Source organism: Hyperolius riggenbachi, chromosome 2, assembly GCF_040937935.1.
Source record: "Hyperolius riggenbachi isolate aHypRig1 chromosome 2, aHypRig1.pri, whole genome shotgun sequence".
NCBI lineage: Eukaryota > Metazoa > Chordata > Amphibia > Anura > Hyperoliidae > Hyperolius > Hyperolius riggenbachi.
The window spans coordinates 540,764,440-540,785,855 of record NC_090647.1 but is presented as its reverse complement, the minus strand read 5'-3'; the positions used below and the strand labels follow the sequence as shown (position 1 = coordinate 540,785,855).

At 42.9% G+C, this 21,416-nt stretch overlaps 1 long non-coding RNA gene across 1 annotated transcript; it reads right to left on the bottom strand.

Moving 5' to 3' along the window:
- Window positions 1–4,822: 4,822 nt before the first annotated feature.
- On the bottom strand, window positions 4,823–17,647 carry LOC137545091 (uncharacterized). The gene is made up of 4 exons (XR_011025991.1): window positions 17,587–17,647; window positions 13,610–13,698; window positions 6,966–7,057; window positions 4,823–4,912 (listed from the first exon to the last, which is right to left on the bottom strand). It is a non-coding gene; the product is annotated as an uncharacterized lncRNA (long non-coding RNA).
- Window positions 17,648–21,416: the final 3,769 nt, after the last annotated feature.

Here is a 21,416-nt window from a genome sequence, read left to right as displayed (position 1 = left end):
CAGAAACCCATACTCACCTAAAGGATTATTATGAACTCCATACTAATACAGTGTTTGACCCCCTTTCGCCTTCAGAACTGCCTTAATTCTACGTGGCATTGATTCAACAAGGTGCTGAAAGCATTCTTTAGAAATGTTGGCCCATATTGATAGGATAGCATCTTGCAGTTGATGGAGATTTGTGGGATGCACATCCAGGGCACAAAGCTCCCGTTCCATCACATCCCAAAGATGCTCTATTGGGTTGAGATCTGGTGACTGTGGGGGCCATTTTAGTACAATGAACTCATTGTCATGTTCAAGAAACCAATTTGAAATGATTCGAGCTTTGTGACATAGTGCATTATCCTGCTGGAAGTAGCCATCAGAGGATGGGTACATAGTGGTCATGAAGGGATGGACATGGTCAGAAAAAATGCTCAGGTACCCCGTGGCATTTAAATGATGCCCAATTGGCACTAAGGGGCCTAAAGTGTGCCAAGAAAACATCCCCCACACCATTATACCACCACCAGCCTGCACAGTGGTAACAAAGCATGATAGATCCATGTTCTCACTCTGTTTATGCCAAATTCTGACTCTTTAGAGACTTATCAGACCAGGCAATATTTTTCCAGTCTTCAGCTGTTCAATTTTGGTGAGCTCGTGCAAATTGTAGCCTCTTTATCCTATTTGTAGTGGAGATGAGTGGTACCCGGTGGGGTCTTCTGCTGTTGTAGCCCATCCGGCTCTAGGTTGTGCGTGTTGCTTCACAAATGCTTTGCTGCATACCTCGGTTGTAACGAGTGGTTATTTCAGTCAACGTTGCTCTTCTATCAGCTTGAATCAGTCGGCCCATTCTCCTCTGACCTCTAGCATCCTCAAGGCATTTTCGCCCACAGGACTGCCACATACTGGATGATTTTCCCATTTCACACCATTCTTTGAAAACCCTAGAAATTGTTGTTCGTGAAAATCCCAGTAAGTGAGCACATTTTGAAATACTCAGACCGGCCCGCCTGGCACCAACAACCATGCCACGCTCAAAATTGCTTAAATCACCTTTCCTTCTTATTCTGACATTCAGTTTGGAGTTCAGGAGATTGGCCTCAATTCACTAAGCTTATCTCCTGTCTTTAATAATGTTTCTAGAGTTATCACCATGAGATAAGGCATGTAGTATTCAGGAAACATTTTACCTCAGGAAAACCTAAAGTTAACTCTTCTGTCTTTAAGTTAACTCTTCAATCCTTAAAATAACTCCAGAATTCTAAAGTTAAAGACAGGCTGTTAATTAACTGCGTGTGAAAATAACTACAGAGGAGGTAACTTAACTACAGAGGAGGTAACTTAACTACAGAGGAGGTAACTTAAGGAATGAAGAGATAAGATAGCGCTCTCACTGCGTGGTGGCAAGTTTTCTCTTACCTTATTATCTCCAGCATGATCTTAGTGAATTGAGGCCTGTCTTTAAGTTTATAATTCTGGAGTTATTTTAAGGATTGAAGAGTTATTAAAGACAGAAGAGTTAACTCTAGGATTGCCTGAGGTAAAATGTTTCCTGAATACTACATGCCTCATCACCATGGTGATAACTATAGAAACGTTATTAAAGACAGGAGATAAGCTTAGTAAATTGAGGCCAAAGTCTTGACCAGGACCACATCCCTAAATGCATTGAAGAAACTGCCATGTGATTGGTTGATTAGATAACTGCATTAATGAGAAATTGAACAGGTGTTGCTAATAATCCTTTAGGTGAGTGTAATTGCAAGCATAAACTATATATATATATATATATATATATATATATATATATATATATATATATATATATATATATATATATATATATATATATATATATATATGAGATAAGATATGGTAAGGACTCTAAAGAAGAAGAAAGAAGAAATAGAAGTTGAGAGGAATAGAAAATAGAGAAGAATAACGTTAAAGAGGAAGAAATGTTGCATCAGCCTACTGTAGAATACAATAAAATGGTAGATAAAAGGCCAAGACAAGAGCTTTAGGGTATATTTATCAATATTCCCTAGTAGATAAAGTAGTACATCAACATGAGGGGATTCGATCCCATGTAAGAACATCTCAATATGCTCCATATAGAGTCGTATTATAATAGGGAGGAATATTGTTAGAAATATAAGATTCCCATGGTTCCCAAATTTTTTGGTGTCTATCTTCCATGTCCCTCAGTTTTGCTGTTAAGTATTCCATATTTTTGGTCCAGGAGATCTTTCTGGTAATATCAGATATCAGAGGGGGAGCTATGTTTTTCCATGAAGAAGCTATAGCTAATCTGGTGGTTGTGAGGATATGATTGCTTAATAGCCTGGTGTGTTTTCTTACGTTAGGTAATGGGAGACCTAGGAGCATAGTGAGAGGTTCAAGAGAGATCAAGATCCTTGAAACATTCGATATCATAGTTTGTATTTCAGACCATAGAGGGACAATATAGGGACAAAACCAGAATACTCTATGGGCCTGATTCACAAAGCGGTGCTAACAGTTAGCACCCTGGTGAAAAGCCCTTTATCATGCCTAAACTCAGTTTAGGCATGATAAGTTTAGGTGTGATAAGTTTAGGTGTGATAAGTTTAGGCATGCTAAGTTTAAGCGCCAACTGCGTTAGCACCGCAGTGCACAGCTGATCAAAAGTTTTACGCTAGCAAAGACTGGTGCACTTTGTATAACGTTTAATGGCGCTGCTTTGCGTGCGGGACTTTGCAAGCGATCTAAACTTATCTAAACTTATCATGCCTAAACTTATCACACCTAAACTTATCACACCTAAACTTATCATGCCTAAACTGAGTTTAGGCATGATAAAGGGCTTTTCACCAGGGTGCTAACTGTTAGCACCGCTTTGTGAATCAGGCCCCATGGGCTCGATTCACCAAGCGGTGCAAAGTGTTAGCACCGTGGTGAAAAGGCCCTTATCACGCCTAAAGTCACTTTAGGCATGATAAGAAGAAACTCGCGCGAAGTTACCGCGCGCAAAGTTTTGCGCGCGCAACCGCTCACGCGCGCGCGCAGCGGCCCCCGCTTCGCGCGAAGCTCCTATTAAGCCCTATGGGACTTTGCGCGCGCTCTCACGCGCGAACGCGCGTACGCGCGGTAACTTCGCGCGAAGAGCAGGAAAAATCGGTGATAACTCAGTGGTGAAAAGGTCATCACGCCTAAAGTCTTTTAGGCGTGATAACTGGGTTATCACCGCTTTGTGAATCGAGCCCCATGTGTTCTAGAGTTCCTTTTAAACCACAGCCTCTCCAGCAAAGGTCAGAGGAAGTATCATAAATCTTAGCCAGGTGGTCTAAGTTAAGATGCCACCTAAACAGAATTTTGTAAATATTTTCTTTTACCTGGATACCCATTGAGGAAGCTCTCACATTTTCCCAGATATTTCCTCAATCCTCAATTCAGATACAGAAATAGAGAGGGTTTCTTCCCAACTAGCCATATAAGAGTGGGTTGGAGATAAAAAGTTAGACTTAGAGTGGAGGAGAGAGTATATTTGGGAGATAAGCCCTTTTTGATGACCTTTATGGGCACATAAACATTCAAAAGATGAATGTTGCATAGAGTATGAAGTTTTCTTTAAATATGAGCTAAGAAAATGAGTAATTTGAGTGAACTCTAAAAATAGTTGTGGAGTACGGGATATTTTTTTCCTTTCCTCTAATGTGGGTTTAGTAATGAGCTCACTTGTGTGGAAGTCTATCCAATTATTAAGGCGAAAGTATCCTAGTCCATACCATCTCCTCATCTCCTCTGAGACCACTGGAGAGAACATGGGGTTCCCCAATATGGGGAATAAATGGTGAGGGGGAATATTTGAGATGCATCTGGTGAGTGGTATTGCTCCAAATTTGAAGGGTAAATGCAATTGTGGGCAGTAGGTTGCGTGGAGGAGTTTTAGGGGGTGGGACTGAGACCAAAGCATAGAAGCCAGGGAAATGGGGTAGACACTTTTAGCTTCGAAATTGACCCCATTTGGTAAAAACTCTATAGTCAGACCATTCTGTTAGTTGTCTTAAATTTGTTGCTTGATAGTAATACTTTAAATGAGGTAGGCCATGGCCTCCTTGTTCTCTGGGGGCTAGGAGGACTGTTTTTCATATTCTAGGTCATTTGTGGTCCCAGACAAATTTAAAAAAAATCTTGTTGGAGTAAATTGAGCTGGGTTGCAGGGACCCTAACAGGTAAGGTTTCAAATAAGTAGAGAAGGCGGGGTAAAATATTCATTTTGAGGACATATATTCTACCCATCCAAGAGATCTTATAAGTATTCCATTTGAGGAGGTCTTTGATAATAGCATTAATGGCAGGAAATTATGTTGATATAATGTGGAGTAGAAAGAGGAAAGGTGTAGGCCTAAGTATTTGAGAGTGTAAGGTTTCCCATTGTATGGGTAAGTCTGAGTTAATGTTTGAAGTAGGTCTGCTGGTATTTGAATTAGCAAGGCCTCAGTTTTGTCTTGATTTAATTTAAATCCAGGTATTATTTCGAAGTCACGTAATATAGAGTGTAGAGAAGGTAGTGAGGTTAGGGGTATAGTAATAGTGAGTAATACATCATCTGCGAACATTGAGAGGACTCATGCTAATTCTAAAACAGCAAGGACTTGAAAACATTATTGCATGCAACTTGACTTGAAAAATAAGTGCTTCATACCATTTTTCAATTGTTTTAACTCATAATGATCTCTAATATTCTATACAGTCTTTCCTTGTTGTATCATATTGACTGTGTCTGTAATGGAAACCTTGCACCAAACGTTCAGAATTACAGAGGAAGACAAAGCCTTTGAAGAGGAGAACATTCATATATTACTTTTTTAATGGAGTCATTTAAAATTGGATAACCGTTTGATTTTAGTATTGGCAGGAATACTCTGGTATCTGCTGCAACCTGGAAACAAAAGAAATGAAATGTCAGAGCTGGAATTAGCCTGTCCAATCATTTCCCTCACCCAACTGGCACTCTGTCTTAGAATATAATTGTCACACAGAACACAGTTTCTCTGTAGCAGGACTGCAGTTAGGAACAGTGTAACTCACTAATAACTAATCAGAGGTCATAAAACTCCTATGTGACTGAAAAGAACACTACTGAGTTCAGGACAGATGGAAAGTTCAATAGTTTAAAATCCATCGGTATGAGAGCTGAATAAACATTATTGTACACTTGAGACATTAAACATAGTTTGTTAGCCTGCAGCACCAAAATAAGACTGTGGGATTCCAAGAAGGGAAACAGTAAAAAAGGACGCAAGAGGCTAGTGGACAAATCGGGCGCCGCCATTCACTCCCATAATAAATATCGTTTACTGGGCGCCGAACAGGAAAAAAGGGCGCCCGAGAATAATAACGTTTTCCAACGGCGCCCGAAGATTTTTAATGTTTTATAACTGCTTGTGATGATTTACGTTTCCTATTTCAATAAAACATTATTTTAAATGTTATCCCTTACTGTTTGTAAAACATTATTATTCACAAAATAAAGCGATCAGTACGTAACGTTAATTGTAATGTATTTTATCCCTTACTGTTTCTAAAACATTATTCTACACACAATACAGTGATCACTAAGGAGGGTCTTAGGTTTAGGCACCACCAGGGGGATCTTAGGTTTAGGCACCATCAGGGGAGTCTTAGGTTTAGGCACCACCAGGGGGGTCTTAGGTTTAGGCACCACCAGGGGGGTCTTAGGTTTAGGCACCACCAGGGGGGTCTTAGGTTTAGGCACCACCAGGGGGGTCTTAGGTTTAGGCACCACCAGGGGGGTCTTAGGTTTAGGCACCACCAGGGGGGTCTTAGGTTTAGGCACCAATACGGGGGTCTAGGGATTAGGGGTAGGTACAGGGAGGGTTACTTACTAATTTTTTTTAAAACGTTATTATACATTTCACTTTTTAAACGGAAGATAAACGTTTTTACAATTGCCGATTTCATGCACATTATTTAATGATTTATAACTTTATAAAACATTATTTTTAAATGAAATATAGTACATTATATTTTTAAACGTTATCCATGTTTATCGTTTAAAACCCCGCGCCCTTTTTTCCCAGCGCCCCTTTTTAACGTACTCCCAAGAAGGTCCTATTTAGACCGGCTACACTAGAGTGGGTGAGAATTGAAGGAGGTGCAATATCTTGTGTGTGGCTACACTAGAGGGGGCGGAACTTGAGGGAGGTGCAGTACTGGCTATGCTAGAGGTGGCAGTGTTGAGGGAAAGGATAGTACTTTGGTGTGTTGATCTATAAGAAGGTAGAATACTTGCAGAAGGTACAATACTGGAATGTGTGGTTATGATAGATGAGGCCATGCTTGCTTTAGGGTGGTACTAGGATAAGTTTCTATACTAGAGGAGGCACCACTTGGAGTACTGTGGCTGTACTAGAGAGGCAGTATTTGAGGGTAGAGATGGCCAATCGGACAGTTCCCAGCGAAGAATTAATGTTCACATCCGCATTGGCAGGTGAACACATTGCGCGATCGAGCCGCCCCCTATACATCATCGTGGAGACAAAATTTAATTTGATGCAAACTTTGAATTTGAAGAATGTGGCCCATGGTCTGCACAATACGGCCTGGGCCGCATAAACTTTTGTCCAGGCCTGCTTAAGAGGGAGACTTTCTGCAGCAGGTAAAGTACTATTCTGTATGACTTATTGATCCACCTCTCCTCTCCCTCCTCTATCTTGTAAGGCAATCACTGAGCCTCATATACTGAGCTTCTGCTGTTAAGGCGGAGAACATTTGGAGAACACAGGAAATCTGGTAAACCTGTCCTGGTTTACTGTTAGGTGGAAATGGTCTGCAGCCTTCACGTGGGAAATATCATAGGATGGTGAGAGCTGCAAACAGTTAAGCAAACTAGCAGTTGTGAGATTGCAGTTGCACTCACAACAGGAAGCCGTGTTACACATACAGAATGTAGCATCCTTATTATCACCTACATCGTTGCGGTCGTGTTTCCTGATGAAAAAGGTCGCTTAGTCTCTGCTGGTCTCTGTTGGTCACCTTCATGGTTCTTCTGACGGTGTAATTTCTACATTGAGATTACAAAAAAAACAAAAACTCTACACTTAAAGTGGTCTGAAACTCTGACACAACATTCAATAAAAATGTGTTTTTCTACTTTTTATTATTCATACAGTTATCATATTTGCTTTTGTGCACAAGTAATATTGTCTGTCTACAAATTACAAGTTTCCAAAGTGTAGTTTTTCTTGCCCTGAAAGCTGCCATTGCATTTTAGTCTAACTGCTTTTTATTATATATTAAAATCTTCTAATGAGTTTTTCTGAACTGTGTGTGTGCCTGAAGCAGAGACAGCTTCTCAGAAAGTGTTTTTTACTTGTTACAGACACATGTATCAACAATGGAATGTAAACAAAGGTACTGTTATCTCCAGTTTGGATGCAGATTTGAAGCTGAATAGCAGGACAAAGTGCTTTGTTTAACCATTTCAGTGATGTTCTGCTAAAAAATGGTAGCTTTAACGCTGCAAGGAATTTTTTAGAGCAAAGTCGAAATGCTGACTTTCAGACCACTTTAATAACTGCATTCAATTCATGCAATGCAGAGATTTCTCTAGGATTCACGTGATTGCTGGTGTGTACATCGGCGTCTCAGGCACGCCTTCCACCCCACCGCATAGTAAAAGTCAAAGCGTCTGCCTAGCAACCCATTGAAAACATACGGGCACACTAGAGTCTGAATTAAAGATATCACAAACCAAACTTCACAATCCTATAGATCACCATAGGGGACACAACAAGAGGGAGCCTAAATAAAAAACAAAAAAGCAAATAAACAAACATAAATAGGACCATGATCCATATCAAAATACACCACCACATACAGTCGTGTGAAAAACTATTTGCCCCCTTCCTGATTTCTTATTCTTTTGCATGTTTGTCACACTTAAATGTTTCTGCTCATCAAAAAACGTTAACTATTAGTCAAAGATAACATAATTGAACACAAAATGCAGTTTTAAATGATGGTTTTTATTATTTAGTGAGAAAAAAAACTCAAAACCTACATGGCCCTGTGTGAAAAAGAAATTGCCCCCTGAACCTAATAACTGGTTGGGCCACCCTTAGCAGCATTAACTGCAATCAAGCGTTTGCGATAACTTGCAACGAGTCTTTTACAGCGCTCTGGAGGAATTTTGTCCCACTCATCTTTGCAGAATTGTTGTACTTCAGCTTTATTTGAGGGTTTTCTAGCATGAACCGCCTTTTTAAGGTCATGCCACAACATCTCAATAGGATTCAGGTCAGGACTTTGACTAGGCCACTCCAAAGTCTTCATTTTGTTTTTCTTCAGCCATTCAGAGGTGGATTTGCTGGTGTGTTTTGGGTCATTGTCCTGCTGCAGCACCCAAGATCGCTTCAGCTTGAGTTGATGAAAAGATGGCCGGACATTCCCCTTCAGGATTTTTTGGTAGACAGTAGAATTCATGGTTCCATCTATCACAGCAACCCTTCCAGGTCCTGAAGCAGCAAAACAACCCCAGACCATCACACTACCACCACCATATTTTACTGTTGGTATGATGTTCTTTTGCTGAAATGCTGTTACTTCTACGCCAGATGTAACGGGACATGCACCTTCCAAAAAGTTCAACTTTTGTCTCGTTGGTCCACAAGGTATTTTCCCAAAAGTCTTGGCAATCATTGAGATGTTTTTTAGCAAAATTGAGACAAGCCTTAATGTTCTTTTTGCTTAAAAGTGGTTTGTGCCTTGGATATCTGCCATGCAGGTCGTATTTGCCCAGTCTCTTTCTTATGGTGGAGTCGTGAACACTGACCTTAATTGAGGCAAGTGAGGCCTGCAGTTCTTTAGATGTTGTCCTGGGGTCTTTTGTGGCCTCTCGGATGAGTTTTCTCTGCGCTCTTGGGGTAATTTTGGTCGGCCGGCCACTCCTGGGAAGGTTCATCACTGTTCCATGTTTTTGCCATTTGTGGATAATGGCTCTCACTGTGGTTCGCTGGAGTCCCAAAGCTTTAGAAATGGCTTTATAACCTTTACCAGACTGATAGATCTCAATTACAGTACTTTTGTTCTCCTTTGTTCATGAATTTCTTTGGATCTTGGGATGATGTCTAGCTTTTGAGGTGCTTTTGGTCTACTTCTCTGTGTCAGATAGCTCCTATTTAAGCGATTTCTTGATTGAAACAGGTGTGGCAGTAATCAGGTCTGGGGGTGACTATAGAAATTGAACTCAGGTGTGATAAACCACAGTTAAGTTATATTTTAACAAGGGGGGCAATCACTTTTTCACACAGGGGCAGGGCCATGTAGATTTGGAGTTTTTTTTCTCACTAAATAATAAAAACCATCATTTAAAACTGCATTTTGTGTTCAATCATGTTATCTTTGACTAATAGTTAACAGTTTTTGAAGAGCAGAAACATTTAAGTGTGACAAACATGCAAAAGAATAAGAAATCAGGAAGGGGGCAAATAGTTTTTCACACCACTGTATATGTTTGATTTAAATAAGCGGTGTCATATCATACTCCCTATTAAGACCTCTGGGTTCAAGAGTGTCTAACCTACGTATCCATACTGCCTCTCGATACAATAACTTTCTAACCCTATTGCCTCCCCGTCTAGATGGATTTACCTGTTCCAGAACCTGGAATCTCAATTGATTGACGGAATGTTTAGCCTGTGCAAAATGTTGGGGAACTGTTAACTCTAAGGCAGGTTTCCGAATTGTGCTTTTATAAACAGATAATCCATCTTTTATTCTCTGTGTGGTCTGCCCAATGAGCAGGCCACATGGACATTTGAGGGCATATATAACAAGCCTGGAGTTACAATCATATCGGCCATTAATAAATAATTTTTTTCCACTATAGGGAAGCGTGACATAACTGCTATTAATAACGCTATTGCAATGCACGCAACCCAAACATGGGTATGCACCATTAGGTCTAACGGATCTACATACATTTTCTTTTTGAAATCCGAAGTCCGCATGTACTAATTTATCCTTAAGGGTCGGTGCTCTTCTGTATGACATCTGTATGACATCTTCTGTATGACATCAGTGGCAAAGTCTGGAACTCACTAATCTATGGGAAGCTATCTTTCAAAAGATGCCAATTTTTCCTCAAAATCTTAGCTATATCTTCACTATATGCGTTAAACTGACTAACAAATGGAATCCTTGTTGTGTCCCCTCCTACGATTGGTCCTATCTGTCCTGTCTGTCCTATCAATATCCTGCCTGGCCCTATCCAACAATGGTTTTGGATAATGTCTCTTCTGAAATTTAGACTGCATCTCATCAAGTCTATCGTTACATAAATCCTCATCATCAACTATCAATCATCAACTGGCTACCTGGAATAGATAGTTACTAGGGGGATGAAAACTATCATATGACAAAGTCGAGTTAGTGTCAGTGGGCTTCACATAGATGTCTGTGCTAAGTTTCCCATTCTTCAATCTCATTATTACATCAAGAAAACTGACCTCATACTCATGATTATGTACCGTCAATTTAATGCATGGACACTGTGATTCCAACTGTGCCACCAATTGTATAAGGCTCAAATGTGGCCCCGCCCACACGCAAAATATTTCATCAATATATCGCATCCAACATACTGTATTTTGCAAAAAAGTTGTATTAGTGTAGACAAATGTTTCTTCATATGCGTTCATGAACACATTTGCATAGGTGGGGGCCACGTTCGAGCCCATCGCTGTTCCCCTTAGCTGTAAATAAAACTGATCCTCCACCAAGAAATAGTTACAGGTCAACAATATGTGCAACAACTTTCACAAAAATACCCTTTGTGCCCCAGAAAAATCTGAAGCACATTCCAAAATGTGTTGAACCGCCTCCACACCTCCATCATGAGGGTTGGAGGTGCAGAGGGATTCAACATCCATAGTAACCAACAATGCCCCCTTTGGAATCTCAGACAGTTTCTTAATTTCTTCCAGAAACGTGGTAGTGTCTCTCAAAAATGATTTTCCTGCTAAGACAAACGGTCTCAGTATCTGATCAAGGTATTTGGCTATTGGGGAGAAGATGGAGTTAATACCCGCTACTATGGGGCGGCCTGGGGGGCGTGCACTGTTTTTGTGAATTTTCAGACAAATGTAGAACACGGGGACCATAGAGTCCTCCTGTATCAGATACCGTTTGAGTTTATCATCAATAATATTTTCATGGTAGGCTTGAAATACTGTTTCCTTGATATATTTAAAAAACTCTTCAGTTCTACCATCAATTTGCTGTAAGTTGTAATATCTGACAACAGTCGATTAATTTCACTTTTATAATATTCCACGTCCATAATGACCACCGCTCCTCCTTATCCGCCTGTTTTATAACTATAGATTTATCATCACTTAGTTCACATGGTGCTTGTCGTTGTTCTTGATTGAGATTGTGTCTAACCTGACAATTGTGGCCCATGTTGGAATTACCAAGTATCTGATCGATCTCTTCTGTAACTTTCTTCATAAATTTGTCTATGATCTGACATGATGGAGGATTAAAGCTACTCTTAATACGCAGATTAGTATCTCCGAGTCTCAAACTATCCTCACTCATTTCCGATCTTGGAAAAAAGGCCTCTCCTGAGGCTGACTGAAAAAGGCCTCAATTCATAAAGCAGTACTGCATGCGGTAATGCTGAAAACAGCAGGCTTTCCCGACCACTTAGCAAATTTGTCAATTCATAAAGGCTGTTACTGCATGAAAAGCTACAATTACCGACCAGGGAGATAAATTACCAACTTGGCTGTAGTTACCTCCAACACATGTCAGTAAATTGTCAGCAAATGTCAATTCATAAAGCCTGCAACAAGCGGTAAGCCTGACGATAGTTACCGACACCTCTGGTGAGGTCTTAACAAGCTACCGACACATCTGGTGAGGTCTTAACAAGTTACCAACACCTCTGGTGAGGTGTTAACAATGCAAAGTGCAGGGAGCCGAAGTCTGTGTGAATCATCTGTGCAGAGAGCCGTCTGAGTGAGTCATCTGTGATGGCAGGGAAAGTCTGTGTGAGTCATCTGTGCAGGCAGGGAAAGTCTGTGTGAGTCGTCTGTGTGAGTCATCTGTGCAGAGAGCCGTCTGAGTGAGTCATCTGTGCGAGTCATCTGTGATGGCAGGGAAAGTCTGTGTGAGTCATCTGTGCAGGCAGGGAAAGTCTGTGTGAGTCGTCTGTGTGAGTCATCTGTGCAGAGAGCCGTCTGTGTGAGTCGTCTGTGTGAGTCATCTGTGCAGAGAGCCGTCTGAGTGAGTCATCTGTGCGAGTCATCTGTGATGGCAGGGAAAGTCTGTGTGAGTCATCTGTGCAGGCAGGGAAGGTCTGTGTGAGTCATCTGTGCAGGCAGGGAAAGTCTGTGTGAGTCGTCTGTGTGATTATTCTGTGCAAAGAGCCGTCTGTGTGAGTCATCTGTGCAGAGAGCCGTCTGTGTGAGTCGTCTGTGTGAGTTGGCGCGAACGATAGTCCTTTTTCCAAAAGAGATTGTTGGGAAGGGGTCAACTATTTGGCAGATATGTTGACCACTATGCTTTCAATTGGGTTACTTTCTGGCTGCCTGCTCTGGGCTGTCTGGATCGCTGCCTCAGGCGCTCTTTTATATTTCCGCCGCTTACCACCTCAACGGTTTCTTCGCTGGATATATTGTCCGATGATGTCTGTACCAAAAAATCAGTCGATTCACCTCTCTATTCACCTTGTCGATACTCATTAGGTTTAGCCCTCACAATTCTTCTTCTTTTTGACACAGGTTTTTTCATGAGTATACATATCCCGTCCTATAAACTAGAGCATCCCTTTGGAATTTTTCTCTTTTGATATTCTGTATTTGTTTTCTGTGTTGCTCCAGACTGTTACCCAAGTCCACCACATATTTGGCATATTCATCTGGCGGTATGTTGTCAGACAATCTTTGTTTCAAATCACTAATTTGTTGATCAAATTTTGGTATTTCCACCATGATCCTATAAATTGTCAATGTCATTGAATCAAAGGACGCTTTGTTCCAGATTAAGGACCATGTGTGGCAGAAACCATTGTCATTGGGAAATAACAGCGGACTGAGATGAGAGCGCAGACCTCTAGGGATTCTCCTATTTTTATGATATTCCGCCAATGTAGACGCATGTAGCTCCAAGGATACCCTTATCTTTCAGATCTTTTCACTATCATGTTATAGGTATATTATTGATTACAGGATTGATGTTATTGTATGTCTGCACTTTTCTGAAGAAGGGGATCCTCTGTGGCCCCAAAACAATTGTCAAACTTGTGTTGACATTTGCAATAAAATAGAATACTGCATTGTGACAACGGAGTGCTGACCGAACTTCATTGCTACTATTGACTTGAGGGTGACGTGGCTTAGCACCCAGGTCTAGCACCCAACTTATGGGTAAGATGTGCTACTCCAGAACTCTTTGTGCATATTACTTTAATTAAGAACTATGACATCATTTGCTCCCCAGATATTGAACAAAGTTGCCATGAGCCAACAGTTACCAGAATTAATTAGCCTGGTGTCTCCATAAAATAATATTTATTTTTCAGGTACAAGTATTTTGTGATTAAGAATACCTTCGTTTTAACCGCCATGGAGAGGAAAAGGCCCAAGACGATCACGGCAAAGATGATGAAAGCGACAAGGCTCAAACTAATACGCATTCCTGTAGGCAATAGAAAAAATGGTTATACGTTGAAAAAAATAAGCTTAGTGAAAACATTCTGCCTCTTTCTAAAGTTTCCATGCCAGAGATTGCTCAGCCCACCCACACACTTCCCCCAAGCTACCATAATAATAATATGCAGGCCCAGATTTACCTCACAAGAGCTTATAGGCACAGATGTCCTGGCACCTTAGACTTCGCCCTCCATGAACCTACAACCCCCCACCGAACCGCACCACAAGTGTGTTGGTTGTCCCGTCTCCCTTACTTCCCTTGCCTGTCCTAGGTAGCTACAGGTGCCTAGAGGTAACCAGAGGTACCCCCAAGTACAAGTTAGCTAGAAGAACCTCAGTATTAAGTAGCTAGAGCTGCCCCTGACTGAAGGAAGATCTCGTCAGTAAAATGCAAAATGAGTAACTTCTCATTTACACTCTCATCAGGACTCTGCGGGGGGAAGGAGAGAGCGAGGCACTTGGGGAGGGGTGTGAGCCACCTTTCCACCAACAGACACCTGTAAATCTGGCCCTGATAATATGTAATTATATAGTCCTGACCAGGGGCGCCTGTTGCCATAGGCAATACAGGCAGCTGCTTGGGGCGGAGTCCAATCACAAGGCGCAGCTGCGGCTGCCTGCAGCTACTACATTTTATTTATGTCCCTGTCCTCCTGTCAGCAGCGGCAGCCAACATCCGTGTGATGACACATGTGAGTGCAGCGTGCTACCGCTCTTACGTCTCTCCCCTCCGCCCCCTGGAGCTGGCCGGCCAATAGACAGGGAGGAAGGCTCTGCTCCACGCCTCTCCTCCTCTAACCAGCCATAGACGCAGTGTTTACTGCGTGTAGCCACGCCCCTAACTCCGCCCACCGCCAGTCATGCCTGGAGTTACCATAGATGCCAGGCTCCATGTTGCTGCTGACCTCTGGCCCCTTACTTTAGAAGATGGCCAGTCTGTGCCCCCCTGCATCCCCCCTGGTGGACAGCAGAGCGGGAGAGAAGAGAGAGCGAGCCAGCTTCAGCCAGAGGGAAAAGAAGGTCAGAAGCACCAGCACCGCAGTGTTATCTGACAGGACGTCTCAGCGACAGGACGTCTCACTTGAGCAGACAGAGCAGTGAGGCAGCCCCCACCCCCCCCCCCCCCATGACAGGTGCAGAGAAACAGACACTGAAGAAGGTAATGGCTGCTGTAAAGTTTGTGTGTCTGGCTGCTCTGTGTAATTTCCCTTCTGGAATCTGTTCCCATATACTCCATCTCCCTCCCTCCCTCCTCTTGTATTCCCCCAGTGCTTCAACACGCCCCTTTCAAACAGGACCACCTGTGGTGAGACACATCTGTCTCTCACTCATTAACATCTCCTCCATTTTCCAACATCTCTTCTCCTATCTACTTATTTTCTTTCCCACTCTCCCTTTCCTGTACCCAGGGGTGCTTGTGAAATGCTGCCCACATTGCGATCAATTTCTGGTGAAACGCTGCGCACATTACGATTATTTTCTGGAGAAACATTGGCGCATTACGATTATTTTCTGGTGAAACATTGGCGCATTACGATTATTTTCTGGTGAAACATTGCCACATTACGATTATTTTCTGGAGAAACATTGGCGCATTATGATTATTTTCTGGTGGAACATTGCCACATTACGATTATTTTCTGGTGAAACATTGGCGCATTACGATTATTTTCTGGTGAAACATTGGCGCATTACGATTATTTTCTGGAGAAACATTGCCACATTACGATTATTTTCCGGTGAAACATTGTCGCATTACGATTATTTTCTGGTGCTAGATTGATGCATTGCGATTATTTTCTGGTGCTAGATTGCTGCATTACGATTATTTTATGGTGCTAGATTGCTGCATTACGATGATTTTATGGTGATAGATTGCTGCATTACGATTATTTTAAGGTCATATACTCCTGCATTACGATTATTTGCTGCATTACGATTACTTTATGGTGCTAGATGGCTGCATTACGATTATTTTCATGGTGATAGATTGCTGCATTACGATTATTTTATGGTGAAACATTGCTGCCTTACGATTATTTTCATGGGGGGGGGGGGGGGCGCCACAGGTTTTCTCGCCTGTAGTGACAAAATGGCTAGAGGCACCCCTGGTCCTGACAGCCTCTGCAGCACATTACCGAGTACATAGTCATGTCACTCGTTGTCCTCAGGGGAGCTCACACTATAATCCCTACCATAGTCTATTGTCCTACTATATTATGCATTTATAAAGCATTGACGTCTTCAGAAGCACTTTCAGGACCCCTTTACACTTGTAGAGTAAACCTGTGTTGCGTCACCCCTTTTTTACCGTCTATGGAGCCTTGCACACTTATTGCAGTCGGCAATGGTTGCAGTGCACTGAAACACCACAGACCAATTTCCAATAGATTTTAGCATGAAATCTACCAGCAATCAGTCCATCTCACCTGTCCAGCTGCTGCAACTCCCAGTCTCCTCTGCTGTCTCCCCCGAGGCGGAGCCAACACCTGGTGGCACTTATACCCCATGTTGCATGTGTGTCATCATACACGGTCTAGTGCCATGCGGGGGAGGAGACAGCGGGAAAGACTGAAAATTGAGATAGCTGAACTGATGATATTTTACACTGCACGGGCCAGGAGAGGGGGGGGGGGGGTGTTGATCCATTGCATTTGTAGGTCATCACAATATCGCACACTGTTACCACCATCTTTCCAGCATGTCCGATTCACACATTCATTTGATTTTGGGCATGCTTGTTGCCACAATTTTCATCCAATCCATTAACATGATTGAGAAACGTGGATCCGGGAGCGCCAGATAAGGCATACACGATTTGTTGTGCCCAGGTCCTCACCCCAGTACCAAGGGGCCACTGTAATGCAAGCTCTTCAAAGGACCGGCACCACACTGTGTATTGTAGCTCAGTGAAATTTATTGCAGCATCAAGCAATAACAAGCAACGACAGCCCGCTGTTTTGGCCTATTGGCCTTTGTCAAGTTGTACAAGAAGTCATTACACAACAGTCAGTGACTACCACCACATGTATATGTAAAACCACGCCCACTGTGCAACATATTGACCAATCCTAGCAGGGAGGTAAAACGGACCTGATGGAGAACTGTCTAAGAAAAGTGCTAACCAATAAGCACAAAGTATTTCAAAAGTAAAACTCACCAATCAGGGAGCAGCAATAACCGCCGCTCTGTCAGCATGATATCGGCATCAGCCGGCGCATCTTTCCCCACGCCGACATTTCCGCGGTGCGGAAGTGCTCTTCTAAACGTCAGAGTCATGTGCATCAAAAGCACATGACCTCAAGCGGTCAATCGCGAGCCGCTGAGCCGGCAAATGATGAACACAAGCGGCTCTGGCACGTAGGCAGTGGGTGGAGCCAGGGCCGGTTTAAGCAACAATGGGGCCCCAGGGCAAAATAAACCTGGGGGCCCCCCCAACATATACCCCGGAACAAAAATCGGCATTAGGGGACCTTTTTTGCAGCTGGTATAGTCAGGGTGTGAAGTCCCAATCGGTCGTAGCTCCACATTCTGGCTACCCCAGCCTGCATGGGGGACAAGGGGTTAAAAAGTTTCAGGAGGGGGGACCCCACATAATTTTTTTTTTTTTAAATTCCCACACTCTAAACATAAAAAAAAATTGGGAAAATGTGAGGAAACGCGGCGGAGCCGCCGTCTCTCACAGTGAGGCGGCTGTTTCCGCGTTCAGCAGCGCGTCACAACGCGAAAAAACCGCCGCATGCCGCTTAGGCAGAGCGGCGGAATCCGCATTGGTAACGGCGGAATCCGCATCAGAGGCGGCCCCCGCACTAGATACATTGCATGACAGTACTGGTGTGGCTGGGACCGATAGTCCACCAAGATTCAGACTTACACGCGCGCGAGCACAGAGGCAAAGTTTAAATAGCTGTTAGAAGGGAGTCGGCTGACCAGCTGGGTCAGCTGACAAATTCCACTGCTCCCATTGGACCAGCAATTAGGGAGGTCCTGGAAAGGTCCTAGAGTATATATACTGCTGGTTGTTCACTTGCTCTTTGTCTGGCGTGCGATCACATATGTGGGAGCACCCAGATCTGTAGTCAGATCCGCAAGTGTGCCCGGACCAGCTGGAGCTGTAATCCTACACTTAGCTAGATTCTGTTGATAGCTAAAGTACTAGTTTGATTGTGATTATCTGTTATGACTTTCTGCCTGCCTTGACTACCCTTTTGGAACTCTGATCTTGTACCTCGATATTTCTGATACTCTGTTGCCGAACCCCGGCTCGTTCCTTGACTCTGCTTCTGCCTCCTGATTTTGTACCCCGATATTTCTGATACCCCGTTGCTGAACCCTGCCTGTACTTTGACTCCGCCTTTGCCTCCTGATCTTGTACTTTATCTGTCCGTGTGTGTACGACCTGGCTTGTCCGACCTCGAGAACCGACCTTACTGTTAGAGGCGGTTCCTCGTTCTGTTAAGTGACCCTTCCGCCAGAGGGTTACTTTCAGTATATCCTTCCCGCTGGCAGCCTGACTCCTCCCGCCTTGGAGAGCTCAGGTTTGCGGAAGGAATCTGTGCAGCTCTCCTTACTGCACTGAGGCCTAGTCCTCAAAGTGTTACTGTTACACCAAACACTACACTCTACTCAAGTGAACAGAGGTTAGCTAGTATATCGGATTATCAGTGATACTGCAGATCACGTATAATCTGATATACATCTGTATTTCCTGTGATACTGCAGATCACTGGTAATCAGATCCTCTCTGTGCTTCACCGATCGTTACAGAAAATAGGAAAAAATGCCAGGGATCTTCATGCAGCCATATTGCGGCTGTATAGTGATCCCTGGCCAAAGTGCTGCGGCTGCGTATAGACCCCCTGGAAACCCCGTCAGGAAATTTATTGCGCTTTCGTTTGATGCCTGTAAAATTACACTACTGTTAGGTTTGCTACTAAAAGTGACATTTACCACATTTAAAAGTATACTTTTTTCCTTCGAAACTTTAAAATCGATTTTCTCAAAAACTATAAGCTCTTTTTGAAAAATTGTTTTTTCCTCTTATTCCTAATGATCAGAAAAGGAAGCAGAACCCATCTGCACCCAAGTCAAAACTCAATGAGCCAAAAAGTATTACAGAAAATGATATAAAAATAATTCATTTATTAATATGCATTAAAACATGTATATAAAACATACAAGTGAAGGTCTGAGTATCTGGACAACTGAGGGAGAAAAGGAGTGTTATAACATATTAACAGTATAACTTCTTTGCACATGCTCTCAGCATGTGAGTCACCAATAGTTCAACAAACATGATCCATAGAGGCTATAGAGGAGGAAAAAGAGTCCTTAATGACCGTACAAAAGTGCAATATAATGTGCAGCTGTCTTATAGTTCCTGTCCATAAGCAGGCAACTACTAGTACACGAGGATGTTATATAAACATATAAGGATGCAAAAGATGATATTTGACTGGGTTAAAGTTCCTGTCTTCAAGCAGGCAACTATGGGTGCACAAGATACATGTAGAAAAAATCATCAAAGGTGCAGCTTGATGCAATGCTGGCTTTTCAGAGTTCCCATTCACAGGCTGACCATAATAGGCATGTGAGTATCCAAAGGCGACCACATGTCACACACAAGATGTAGAGATAGAACCAGATGATACAGTGTCAGCACTCCAAGTTCCTGTCCACAAGCAGGCAACCGTTATGCAGTAGGAAGTTCAAGCCTAGTAGCATCAGATGACAAAAAAGGTGTATGTGTACACACAGTCCTGAGTGTAATTGACACTGTCAGTAGGAAACTGATTTTTAGTTCCTGTCCAAAAGCAGGCAACTTGAACTAAATGAAGATAGGTGGTTGTAGCAGAGTAATAGCATGACAGAATCCGCTTGATATACCACAGCATAGATCATATGAGACTTCCCCTGCATCATAGAGAAGTAGTAGCATCCATAGGATCAGTATAGTCAACAGGGCTCAATATGAGTAGAAAAGATACAGTCCCAATGTGAGGCAAAAAGCAGGGCCTCAGTATGCACAGGGTAGTATGCTTACGTTTCCTCTCTTAGGTATAAATGTCCTCCATAGGTTGTTTGTAGAAAAGGAGAGATGGTGGATGGTTATTGAAGGTAGCAAAACATCCTCTCAGCTGCCCAGACCTTGTCTACCGGTTTCGCCGAATTATTCGGCTCATCAGGACACAGACCGTCAGGTAGGTATGCCAGAGACTATCTCCACGCGCCTTAAATGGCGTCTACGCCGAGGCCTAGCCCGCATCACTTCCGTGGGCGCGGCTTCTGCGCCTCAGCGTGGTCCGTCCTCCCGGAATTGGCGTCAGCGCGCATGCCCAATGCGCCCTGCGCTGTTCCGGGTGGTAGCCTGGCAACAGGGGGGAGAGGACAAAAGAGTCGGTCAAAACTGTCCGGCTCTGCCCGCCCCCTAGCCAGGCTAAGCGCCGGACATGAAAGCAACGTGGGGCAAGCAGGGAAAGGGATGGAAGACTAAGACAAAGGAAAAATAGGAGACATAAACTAGGCATGCCACCAAGCCGCATCCATGTCCAACGCAACAGACTCTTAAAGGAGACAGTCCTGAAAAGATCACAAAGTTCTAAAGCAACCAATTATGTTGTACAACACAGATTCACATAGTATCAAAATTATAGTTAATTCTTAATCATAACCAAAGTATTTGAGAAAAACTTTTCTTTTGAAGAAAAAAAAAATCCTTTAATTTTAAGCAATAATTGAATGATAAAAATAAAGAATGGGCGGCACACACAGTGTGTGAGTGCCGTCTTTCATCTGGGAAGCTGCCAGCGGTCCCCATGCCTCCACAACATGCGGGGAGCGAATCCCACCCAACCACCCCATGTCCCCCAAACACATACCCCCCCATGTCACACACTGTTTCAGATAGAATATGATCCTCATAAAAATGGGGCATATTTTAAATTGTCATTAAGTCCCGGAGACTGAGTAGCCTTCAGATTATAAATCCAACTGCACTCACGTTGCGTTAAGATTTTGTCAAAATCGCCTCCTCTCAGGGGTGGATGTATCCTATCCACTGCACTGAAGGATATGCGATTGGTTGGATTAAGTTCACACGCTATGACATGCCTCGCGACCGGTGAGCCTAAATTGTGGCTCTCCACATCGTTTACATGCTCATAGGTGCGACGACGTAAATTTCTAGTAGTCTTGCCTATATAGAAGGCGTCGCATCTGCACCAGAGTACGTATACGACGCCCTCTGTGGCACAATTGATAAAATGTCTAATTTGGACAGTTCTGTTGACATGTGGGAAGGAATTCGATCGGCCTACTTTAATATAGGGACACTGATTGCAGGAACCACACCTGTAGATTCCCCAGTCAGTACAAGAATCCCCACGTTGGTTACCCTGGTAGTGACTTCTAACCAGTTTATTTGAGATAGTAGGGGCTTTCCGAAATGCCACTTTTGGTTTGTCTGTTACACATTGGCGTATCCTCACATCATCAGTCAGGACATGCCAATGTCTCTTTAGGATTTTATAAAATTGATCATGTTGTTTATTATATTGGGTAATAAGAGGAACAGTGTCAAGAAAACTATTTCCCTTCTTCGGTTTCTTCTGAGCTATAAGGGTATCTCGGTCCGAATTGACCGCTCTCCTATATGCTCTTTTGATACTGGATCTTGAATAGCCTCTAGTTTCAAATCTTGAATTC